Source organism: Zonotrichia leucophrys, chromosome 3 (genome assembly GCF_028769735.1).
Source record: "Zonotrichia leucophrys gambelii isolate GWCS_2022_RI chromosome 3, RI_Zleu_2.0, whole genome shotgun sequence".
NCBI lineage: Eukaryota > Metazoa > Chordata > Aves > Passeriformes > Passerellidae > Zonotrichia > Zonotrichia leucophrys.
The window spans coordinates 47,825,322-47,835,068 of NC_088172.1; the positions used below are offsets into that span (position 1 = coordinate 47,825,322).

Sequence of the window (9,747 nt, forward strand, 5' to 3'; positions counted from 1 at the left end):
TATGAAAGATCAGATACTGAAAGTTAAATTGTTACAAACTTTCTCCTAATCTGAAGAGTAATAGGACAGACCTGAAAAAGCACTGATAGCGAAGTTCTCCACTGCAAAGGCTTTTCTTGATACTACTGGAAAATGTCAGCTGAATTTCTGAATCAGTCTCCAGCAAGGAAATCCTCCTGCCAAAGTCTTATGGTCCAGCATGGAAATCCCAAGTGTCATGTAATGTATCCCTGAGGGTAAACATCAATATGGAACCTGTCAATCATTTTTTTGTTTGTGGCTGTTGCCCACCACTTCTCAGAACTTCATATTTGTCCATGAAGTTTGTTTCCATGGACTTCTTTTTCCTCAGCCCTACCAACTGTTGTGGTTCAGGCAGAGCTGTGCTTTGTCCACCTGTGAGCACATTCAGGGGTCTCAGGCTCCCTCCTGTCACAGAAAAAAACCCTCTTCCTGCTGCCACCAGTGGCAAAGGCTGGGACAAATTGTGTGGCACACAGCTACAGCATGCTGCTGCATCTCAGACAGTATTGAGTCCTGAGCACTTGGTGGGGAAAAGGAAGAGGAGTTAGAAGAGCAAGGTTAGAAACAGTGAAAGCCTCAGGTAAGGGACCCCAGCACCTGCCCCTTTTGGTTCAGCAGTGACACAAGAGAGCACCCTGGGGTGCTATCCTTATCCTGAACCCAGCACTGATGGACATCTCCTTTCCCTGCCTGCACACTGTGGTTTTGACCATCATGTTGGGAGGGTAGTAGGCTTCCTGGAGGCAGAGGAGCCTTCCCCCTGGCTGGGACACCCCATTTAGATCCAGACTTGGCCAGAAACGGCTTAATATGGTGCAAAGCTCTTGCTTGTGGGGACAAAGTCACTGAGCTGGTCTTGGGGCAAGTTCTTCATCTTCCTTCAGGGAAGTCAAGTGTCTCATGAGCCACAGCAATTCCTGAGCTAGCTGAGGGCCCTCCAGCCCTGCCCCATGTTGCAGATTCACCACCTCCCTGCAGAGCCCCTTTGTGCTATTTAAAATGACATTCCAGTAGTGTCCAAGAACCCAAGTACTTGGTGGTCTCTGGGCCTTGCTCCTAGGCTTACTTACAGGCATCCAGATGATGGCAGCAAAAAGGACAGGGTACAGCCACACAATCCTCTGCACTTCCAATCTTTAAAATAAATACAATTCTCTCCACTCTAGCTTGCACAAATGAGGAAGATTTAATTACATCCTGAGAAAAAAACCAGTGTAATCCTTGCTGCTTTGAGAGTTCAGGTTTCTGCAGAACAAACCCTTTCCTTCAGCTCTCCTGCCCAGAACTGGGCTGCTCAGGGCCCCTGGGCTTTCTTTTGTCCTCACTTCACTCTACAAAACAAGCGCCCAAATCCCCTGTGGATGAGGGCTGGCCAAAGCCACATGGCTCCTGGCTTGCCATGACAGGCGTTTCATGTCTCATGGTTGGTTTGGGAAGGAGCAAGCTGAGCAGAAAAAAATCACCACAGCTCATTTGGCATGGGATGAACCCCTGGACTCTGGGGTAAGGTGCCATGGACACCCAGGAGCTACAGATTGTGCAAGCTGTGCTTTCCCACTTCCATCCAGTGCACATGGCTGCCTGTCGGAAGTGGGGTGACAAAACCAGAACTAAAGAAGCAAAGAACCCAAATCACCACATGAAGAGCCAGAGCTAAAAGGCAGCTTGGAAATGAAGTGTTTTCACATGGGCTGAAACATCAGGGACAACATAATGCTGCAGTTGCTGCATGCAAGCACTGGCTTTGCAGGAGTGCTGAACTGAGACAGACCAGCTTGCACACAGGTAATGGATGCATAAAAAGGACACTTACAGAAGCCATTCCCAACAAATTGCAGCAGATATAAAACCCACTGCAAAAGATCAAAGCCAGGAAGTATTATGTGCTGGAGTGAAGAGCAGAGGCATTGCCCAGGTTTCAGATTCACTGTATTAAATCAAACCCCTGGACACTTACCAAAATGGATCATAATCAAGTGAAAACAAACCCAGAATATTCAGTGCATTCAGTCCTGCCTCACTGACACGCTGGAAGGATCACCCAGACAAAACCAGTCCAGTTTTGCATGGACAGCTGGGGTATGTGAATCTGGCATGTGGGCAGCTGTAGGTGACAGGAGTATCACAATGTCCATGCCCTGCCTTTGGCTGCACAGCCCCTGAAAAAGAGGAAATTGTTTACCTGAAGCAGGAGGCAGATCACCAAAATAGCACCTGTCAGACATCTCAAAGCTTTCACATTTAAGCCCTCACCTGCACTGAAGTACCTATGCTGAAAGGCAGCAGATCAGGTTTCAGGGAGCAGTGATTTTCCTCTCTCCAGAGAGCAGAGGGGTCTTGCCTCTGCCCAGCAGTGTGCTGTGACAGGGCTGCTGTCACTGGCTCTGTCTCCCTGCCCCATGCAGTCGCACTCATTTTGCATAGCCAGCATGCACTGTGGGTTCCTGCCCTGTTTTCCTATAAATACATTCAGCTTTCTCTGGAAAACAAGAGATTTCTTCATTTCTGTAAGCAGCTTGGCCACTAAGTGCTCTTGGTGGTAAGAATATGATCCTAATTGCTGATTGGATTTATCTGGATTTGCATTCCAGGAAGGTTTTTTCCCTTTTTTTCCCCTCTAATAGCTTAAGGAAGCTCTTTATATCTTTTATTTTCCACATGGAAAGATACATTCATGCTGCAATCACACCACTATTAGTACCTCAATTATCACCTGGTAACTGAAATGAACTGAACAAATCCTATCAGAAGTGATTCTCCATTTTTATTTTTAATTATTACTTTTCCTAGGATTTGTGGCAGGCTGCTCTCTATATATATTGCATTATTCACAATGATATTATTTTTAAAACTATTGGCACTGTATTCTCACCATTCCACAGCATCTGAAATTCTTGTTCTCTTAATACAGAAACACCTTCTCAACAAACACTTTTGGAACGTGGATTATATCTACTGATTTTAATTTATTCCCTGAATTTTCTTAACTTTCTTCAGAGTTACTAGTGACATCCTAATAAGATACAGGCAGCTTGAAATATTTCCAAATACAGAACAAAACATGGAATAAACACACAGGATTTTTAAATTATTCACAGAAATGAAATGGTTGATTAGTTGTCAATGGGACTCTCAGGTATCTGCACCCACTTTTTTTAGTAAGTCCCTCTAGTTTTTGGTATGAGGTGGAAACAGCAACAACAGCCAGAAATTTTAAGATCACTCTTCTTATTACGTGCCATCATTGGCATTTATGTCACTTTGAGCCAGTGCATGGTAGACCAAGCAGAAGTGATGCTACTGCTATTTATCATCCATTTTCTTTTAAAGCAAAAGATAGTTTAAATATAGTAAAATTATTTATAGCTAATGGATACCACCCACCAGAGCACGCAGGGAGGTGTGTGCTTGCAGACACAGACCACTCTGAGGACTTCAGCCTAGCTGAACATGGGGCAGGTCCAGCACAGCAGGCAAAAAAAATTCATTTTATGGTTCATTTATTCAGTCCCAGAGATGGTTTGTGTCCTACCAGCCTAGAACATGCACATAAAATAAGATGTGTATTCATCCATTAACACAAACCGTCAGTATACTGTCTCAGTTTTGTTTCAGTCTCTGCTCTGGACTGATGTTGAGGGGGTTGTTGCTTAAATGCAGAGATCTAAACCAGAATGTGTTATTTCAGCATTCATTAATTCAGCCTATTTATTTGATAATAAGAAATTGGACCCAATGTGAGGGCTGATAAAATGAAGAGATCCTATTGGCAGCAAAAGTCGATCAGGCTTTTTACAATTCAATTGATACATTTTGAGGACATATTTCCTCACAACTTCAAAGGAGAAACAGACCTTTGAACATGCACATCTCTGTTACACCAAACCATTGCTTCGGGCATTGGAAGAAAAACATTGCAAGCACAACTAAGTTGCTGGGACACTGGGTAAATGTATTCCTAACATTTGTTTCCCTGGTCTATTTTACATATTAGAAAATCTATACAAGGCTTGCCCAATGACCACACAGTTGTACAGCTGAGTAGCACATGCAACTGTCTTAAAGGGTGCATATTCAGGAAGGGAAGTTTTTTCAGTTGTTATGAGTAAAACACAATCTAAAGACACAGCAGTAATATTTTTGTAAATATTCTCTAATACACTTATATCCTGAATGCAGAAGGAAAATGCATTTTTCCAGGAGTGCTCCCAACGCTTTTTGTGAGCAGCTGACACCAAGGACAGAGAAAATTCTTGGAACTGCCTCAGAGAAATCCTGCTATTGGAGATCTCCAACCATATTGTCCATTCTTCCAGGTAAATAGTTTTTGTGCCTCTGAAAAATGTGTAAGGTTCTAGAGACATGGAGAAGAGACATGCCAGAATCCCCGTATCCAGCAGGGAGAGCAGAGATGCCTGCTGTCCTGGTAAGGGAAGAGGGGGTGCCATGAACGGGAACAAAAGGCCAGATCCAGCATCCCTGTCAGAAACTGGGAGTGTGGGAAAAAGAGATGCAGAAACCTCTGATGGTTCATTAGTCTACTCCCACAGCATGATTAGATCAGTTGGGTCAGTTTTCTAAAGGCTCCATATGATTGAATTAGTCAAGGATAGGTCAGATTATTTCTGCCTTACTGCCATCATTACCGTGCCATAAACATATCAATTAAAAGAGTTTGCTCTGACAGGATTTCTGCTGTTACTAATTCAGTGGCTCCTATTGTAGCAAAAACCATCTTGGTGGTAGCCCTGAGGAGGTTGTGGCAGCTGAGTCTGTTGGGATATGCTCCTTGGCTCCCAAGCTGAGGTATCTCTTTTTCCTGGGAAGACTACACATGACTGGCTGTGATGTAAAGCAAGCAATGATATGGGGGCAAGACCCCAGGTTTGGGTGGCAAAGCTTTTATCTGCTCAAGTAAGAAAACTCATTTCTGCTTACTGTTGAAAATTTTGGGGCATTACCCACCACGGGCTTGTTACCCCCAGTTAAGTCAGTCCCAATGCATGCCACCCTCCCAGCTAGGAAACAACTCTTTTCCCTGGACTCTGGGAATGTCTTGCAAAGATGCAGTCATACCACAACCACAGTATGCACTGGGCTTCTGAGACTTAAACACAAAGACCATTTGGTCTTCTCATCAAATACTTTGCAGAACAAAAAACTAAACCTTCAGACTGAAAAAGTCTCATCCATACTTCCTCAAAGCAGTAACAAGAACAATGGTGTGGGAGAGCATTGCAGTTGAGACAGCCATGATACAAAGAGCATCAGCATACAATTTCAGAAAGCTTCAACCCATACAGAGTAGCACCATACTCATCAGAAGGCTTCACATGCCTGCCCATACAGAGTAACATCACTGCAGAAGGCTGCAAGCATCTGTTCTTTCTTGTCCTTTAGCCCAACATTTTATACCCCTCAAGTTCATGCATTGCACCTGTGTGCCCTCTGCTCCCTTTGGTGGTTGGTCAGCACACCTGGACCCTCCAGGTCTGATTGCTGTCACTGCTGCTCACCTGCTGTTCACAGCTGCAGCCCATTGGGGATGAGGCTCAGCCTCACTCCCAGTTAGCACAAACTGCCTACAGGATAGCAGTACTAGCATAAAAATAATGTACCCAGAAATCCTTATCTGAATAATCGTGGGTGAGCTAACAGCTCACTGATCACAGAATCCTAGAATTGCTAAGTTTGGAAAGGACCTCTAAAATTATCGAATCCAAGCATTAACCCAGCACTGCCAAGTCCACCACTGAATCATGTTCCCAAGTGCCACGTCTAAATGTCTTTTAAATATCTCTGGGGATGGTGACTCAACCATTTCTCTGGGCATTCTTTCCAATGCCTGACATCCCTTTCAGTGAAAAAATTTTGCCTAGTGTCCAATCTAAACCTTCCCTGCACAACCTGAGGCCATTTCCTCTTGTTCTGTCACTTGTTACTAATTAGGGTTTCCAAAAACTGGAGGACATTTCCAAATACTACTTTCTGAAGACTTGTAGTTAAAATGCAGATCTGTGCTCTGACCTGGGGATTATGAGATCTTAAAGCTTTCCCATCAGTCACCCATATTCATATATCAAGAATATTTTGTTATGTATATTAGATATGATTTTGCAAAACCAAATCACGTGTGGGACTGTCAAGTTCTGAATATGCCATTTATTTGCATGAAATACATACCTCTTCCAAAGCACACTAGTTTTCTCACAGGCCCTGCAGAATGGGTGGATCTTTCCTTCTAATGCCTGAAAACTGTTAAATTCACAAAGCAGTATTCAGATGGCATAATTATCAGAATTACAGGCCGATCCTCTAAGCAAAAATTGTGGAAAGAGCCCTTTTATGAGAGGCTGGCTGCTGTAGCCAGGGGTGGTGTGGCCTTGCTATCACAGACTGACTCCAGCTGATGCCTTACCAGTTCATTAATGCTGCACAGGTCTGTCCATCTGGGTTGAAATCGTCACTACCTGTACATCTTGGCTACAAGGGTGGTCACATTTATCATTCAAAGACTGCTCCCATCCATCATATTGTCCTTCTTTCCAAAGCTTCCTCTGTGTTTGCTCATTCTCCCTGTGCTCAGAACCAGCCTGCTTTTATACCAGATATTTCTGCCACTTTGATTCATGCATTCTGCCAAGGTGTTGCTGGAACATGAACCTGAGGTTGAGTTTCCCAGAACAGACCTGTCTGGTTGTGTTACCCCTGCACTCTGCAGGCCTGGGGCTCTCAGCTGCACCAGCCCCTCCTGTCACTGCATCACTTCATCCTCCCATGCAGCCCACAGTGGCAAGGGGGAAGCCTGAGCCACAGCATTGCTTTTTCTCTAGCTCTGGCTGTGGTGGGACCAGCAGCAGCTGCCCAGCACTTGCAGTGCCATTACTGCTGGGTTGTGCAACCCTTGCTGCCTTTAACAGCAGAAATGCCCAAGAGAGAAGAGCATGTACTGAGCAGGAATTTGGAACATCCAGGTATGCTGGAAGAGGACACTGACAGCAGGAGTAGCAGGGAAGGAATCACAACTGTGACTGAGACAGAAAAAGTATCTTCTTGCTTATGGGACAAAGGTCATTTCTTCACAAGCTACAGGTTTCCAGGGCACCATAGGAAAATGATCATACAAAAAACCACAACCAAACAAAAAAAACCCTCAAAACCCCAAACCAAAATCAAACAGAAAGTCCCCAAAAAAAACCTCAACTGCCCCCAAAACCCTAATTCATATACATAAAGGTCTATTCGCTTTCAGAAAAAGGGCAAGAATATCTTTAATCAGGCATCTCCAGATTTTTAACTGGTTTATTTCTACTGGAGTCTGAATCAGGATTGCTCGTATTCACCAGATTACTCTTGCCTTTATCATGACCCAAAAAGAAAAATATATGGCTCAGGCCAACTTGAAAATCTTAACCAAAAGCTCTTTTAAAACCCTTCACTTTAAATTTGAGTTTTCAGTACAGAGAATTAACAATTGTCAGGTCACATCTACAGCTTTCAGAGGCCTTTTTGCTCAAGGGTGTCTGCTACAGTTGTACGTTTTCCCACATTTTCAGTAATTTTGCTCACCATCAAGGTGGCTGGAGACAGCTGTGAATGAGGAGGACAAGGAAGTAGAAGGAGAGCAGGGTCTCACAGGGAGCTGCCATAGCTGGAAAGCTCCATCTCCTCCACAGGGACAGGAGACACAACTGTAAATTCTGACAAGAAGAAAGCCCTGTTCAGGCCCTGGAGAGGCAGCCTGTGTGGTGTGCCCTCTCCCTGAAGGGAAGGCACAGCAGCCCATGTGGTAAGGATGCTGTGTGCCCCAGAAGATCCACCTGCCACAGCCCTTGGGGACCAGGCTGGTGGTGCAGTGTGCTACACGGCTAATTAGGGACTGTTGAAGAATGCAAACCTACAGAGTCTAATTGCTGCTCATTTATTGCATCAACCATTTAAAAATCAAAGAGTCAAAGCAGAAAAAATATTTTTTCAGAGAGTGAAAAGTACTGAATTAAGCAGTTTGAGTCTCTCACCACTACCCTCTAATCACAGTGTTGTTGTCCTCTTATTGTAAAAGTTCCATACCTTCTTGGTAATTTCTCATGAGCATCTCCTCACAGCACTAACCCCTTCTTCTTCACAGCCCATCCAACAAACTACAGCCCTCTCCTTAGCCAGCTAACCCACTCTTTTATAGCACTCATCCTTATTGGACACAGCTGTCGCCTGTTAAGGGCAGGCCTGTTACTAATCTTTGGTGATTAGTACAGCTGCAACTCCTCTCGGGTGAGATTGCCTTCTGCACTACCTTTATTTTCTTACATTTCATCCCCCCACACGGTGTTGCTTCTGCATCTACTTTTTAGGTTTTTCTGGAAATGTTTTCTAGACACAGGAAGACAATTAGACAAGTACCTGTGAAAAATGTTGGTTGATTTTGGATTTTTTTGGCCTGTATCAGATGATGAGCACTCCCAACAAGCTATGGGAAAAAAATATGGAATTGTAGAATCCTTTAGGTTGGAAAAGACCTTTAAGATTATCAAGTCCAACACTAAACCATGTCCCCAAGTGCCACAACTACACACCTTTTAAATACCTCCAAGACTGGTGACTCAGCCCTTCCCTGGACAGCCTGTCCCAGTGCTTGACAACCCTTTCAGTGGTGAAATTTTTGTAATGAACAATCCACACCCCCCAGCACAGTTTGAGGTCATTTCTTCTCATACTATCACCTGTTTTTTGGGAAAAAAGGCAGACTCCCACCTGGGTACAACATCCTTTCAGGTAGTTGTAGAAAGCGATAGTCTCCCCTCAGCCTCCTTATCTCCGGTCCAAACAACCCCAACTCCCTCAGATGCTCTTCTTCAGACCTGTGCTCCAGACCCTTCTTCAGAAACCAGGGAGAACTTCACCTTTTCCCTGCTGCTAACTGGGAGTGTGACATGGAAAAAAGTGCTAATGGGCTTTCTGTTCTTTCACATATGGCACTGGAAATATTAAAGAGCATCCCCTTAATCCAGACCCCTCACTGCTGAAGTGGGATCAGATGGTGGGAGCCATTCAGGGTTTTTTTTTATGTCTTGCTTGCTTTCCTTTGGAAACGTAAAATTTCATTCTCATTTGAAGATGCATCTCATTGCTTTCACCGGTGACACCAGACCTTTCTTTCCCTCTTACCGTGTCACTGCAATGCACAGCAAGCAGCTGAGAAAAAATATCGGAATGGCTCCTTGTTCATGGGCAGGCCCTGCTGTGCTGGAGTGGCAGTGCTATAAAAGGGCTAATTGCAGATAGGAGCCCTGCTGAGTTACATATGCTGAACATGGGGCTAATTTCTCCTGCCTTTCCCTCAGACTCCCTTGCTGCAGTGCCTGCCTAGCCTATTCCAGCAGCACTAACAGAGATTTTTGTGAAGGGACAGATGGGGTGGGGGCAAGGGTCTCACTGTGCCCAAACCGTGTAGTGAAGGTTTCCCTTCAGTGAAGTACTTTCCCTTTGTTTGCTCAGGTCAGGCTGCTTGGCTGGACAACCTGCCTTTTAGATAAATACCACATTCTAAATACAAGATCCCCAAATCTGCAGATCAAGGGTATCCTGAATTCTCAATAGACCTTCCCACACAGAAAGTAATTTGAATTTCAATCAGGGTGTAAAATGTAGTGTATACTCAACAAAGAAACTGAAGGCAGGCTGAGAAAACATAAATGAGCTTCATTTTAGTTGCTTTCAAGTTCC

The 9,747-nt window shown here is 44.4% G+C and overlaps 1 long non-coding RNA gene across 2 annotated transcripts; it reads right to left on the bottom strand.

Annotated features, from left to right (window-relative positions):
- Positions 1-719: 719 nt before the first annotated feature.
- Positions 720-8,162, bottom strand: LOC135444852 (uncharacterized). 2 transcript variants are annotated; one of them, XR_010439323.1, is made up of 3 exons: positions 8,095-8,159; positions 7,594-7,724; positions 720-2,183 (listed from the first exon to the last, which is right to left on the bottom strand). It is a non-coding gene; the product is annotated as an uncharacterized LOC135444852 (long non-coding RNA). The 2 variants fall into 2 exon arrangements; XR_010439324.1 differs by lacking the exon at positions 7,594-7,724 and having other exon boundaries at positions 8,095-8,162.
- Between the last annotated feature and the right edge of the window lie 1,585 nt (positions 8,163-9,747).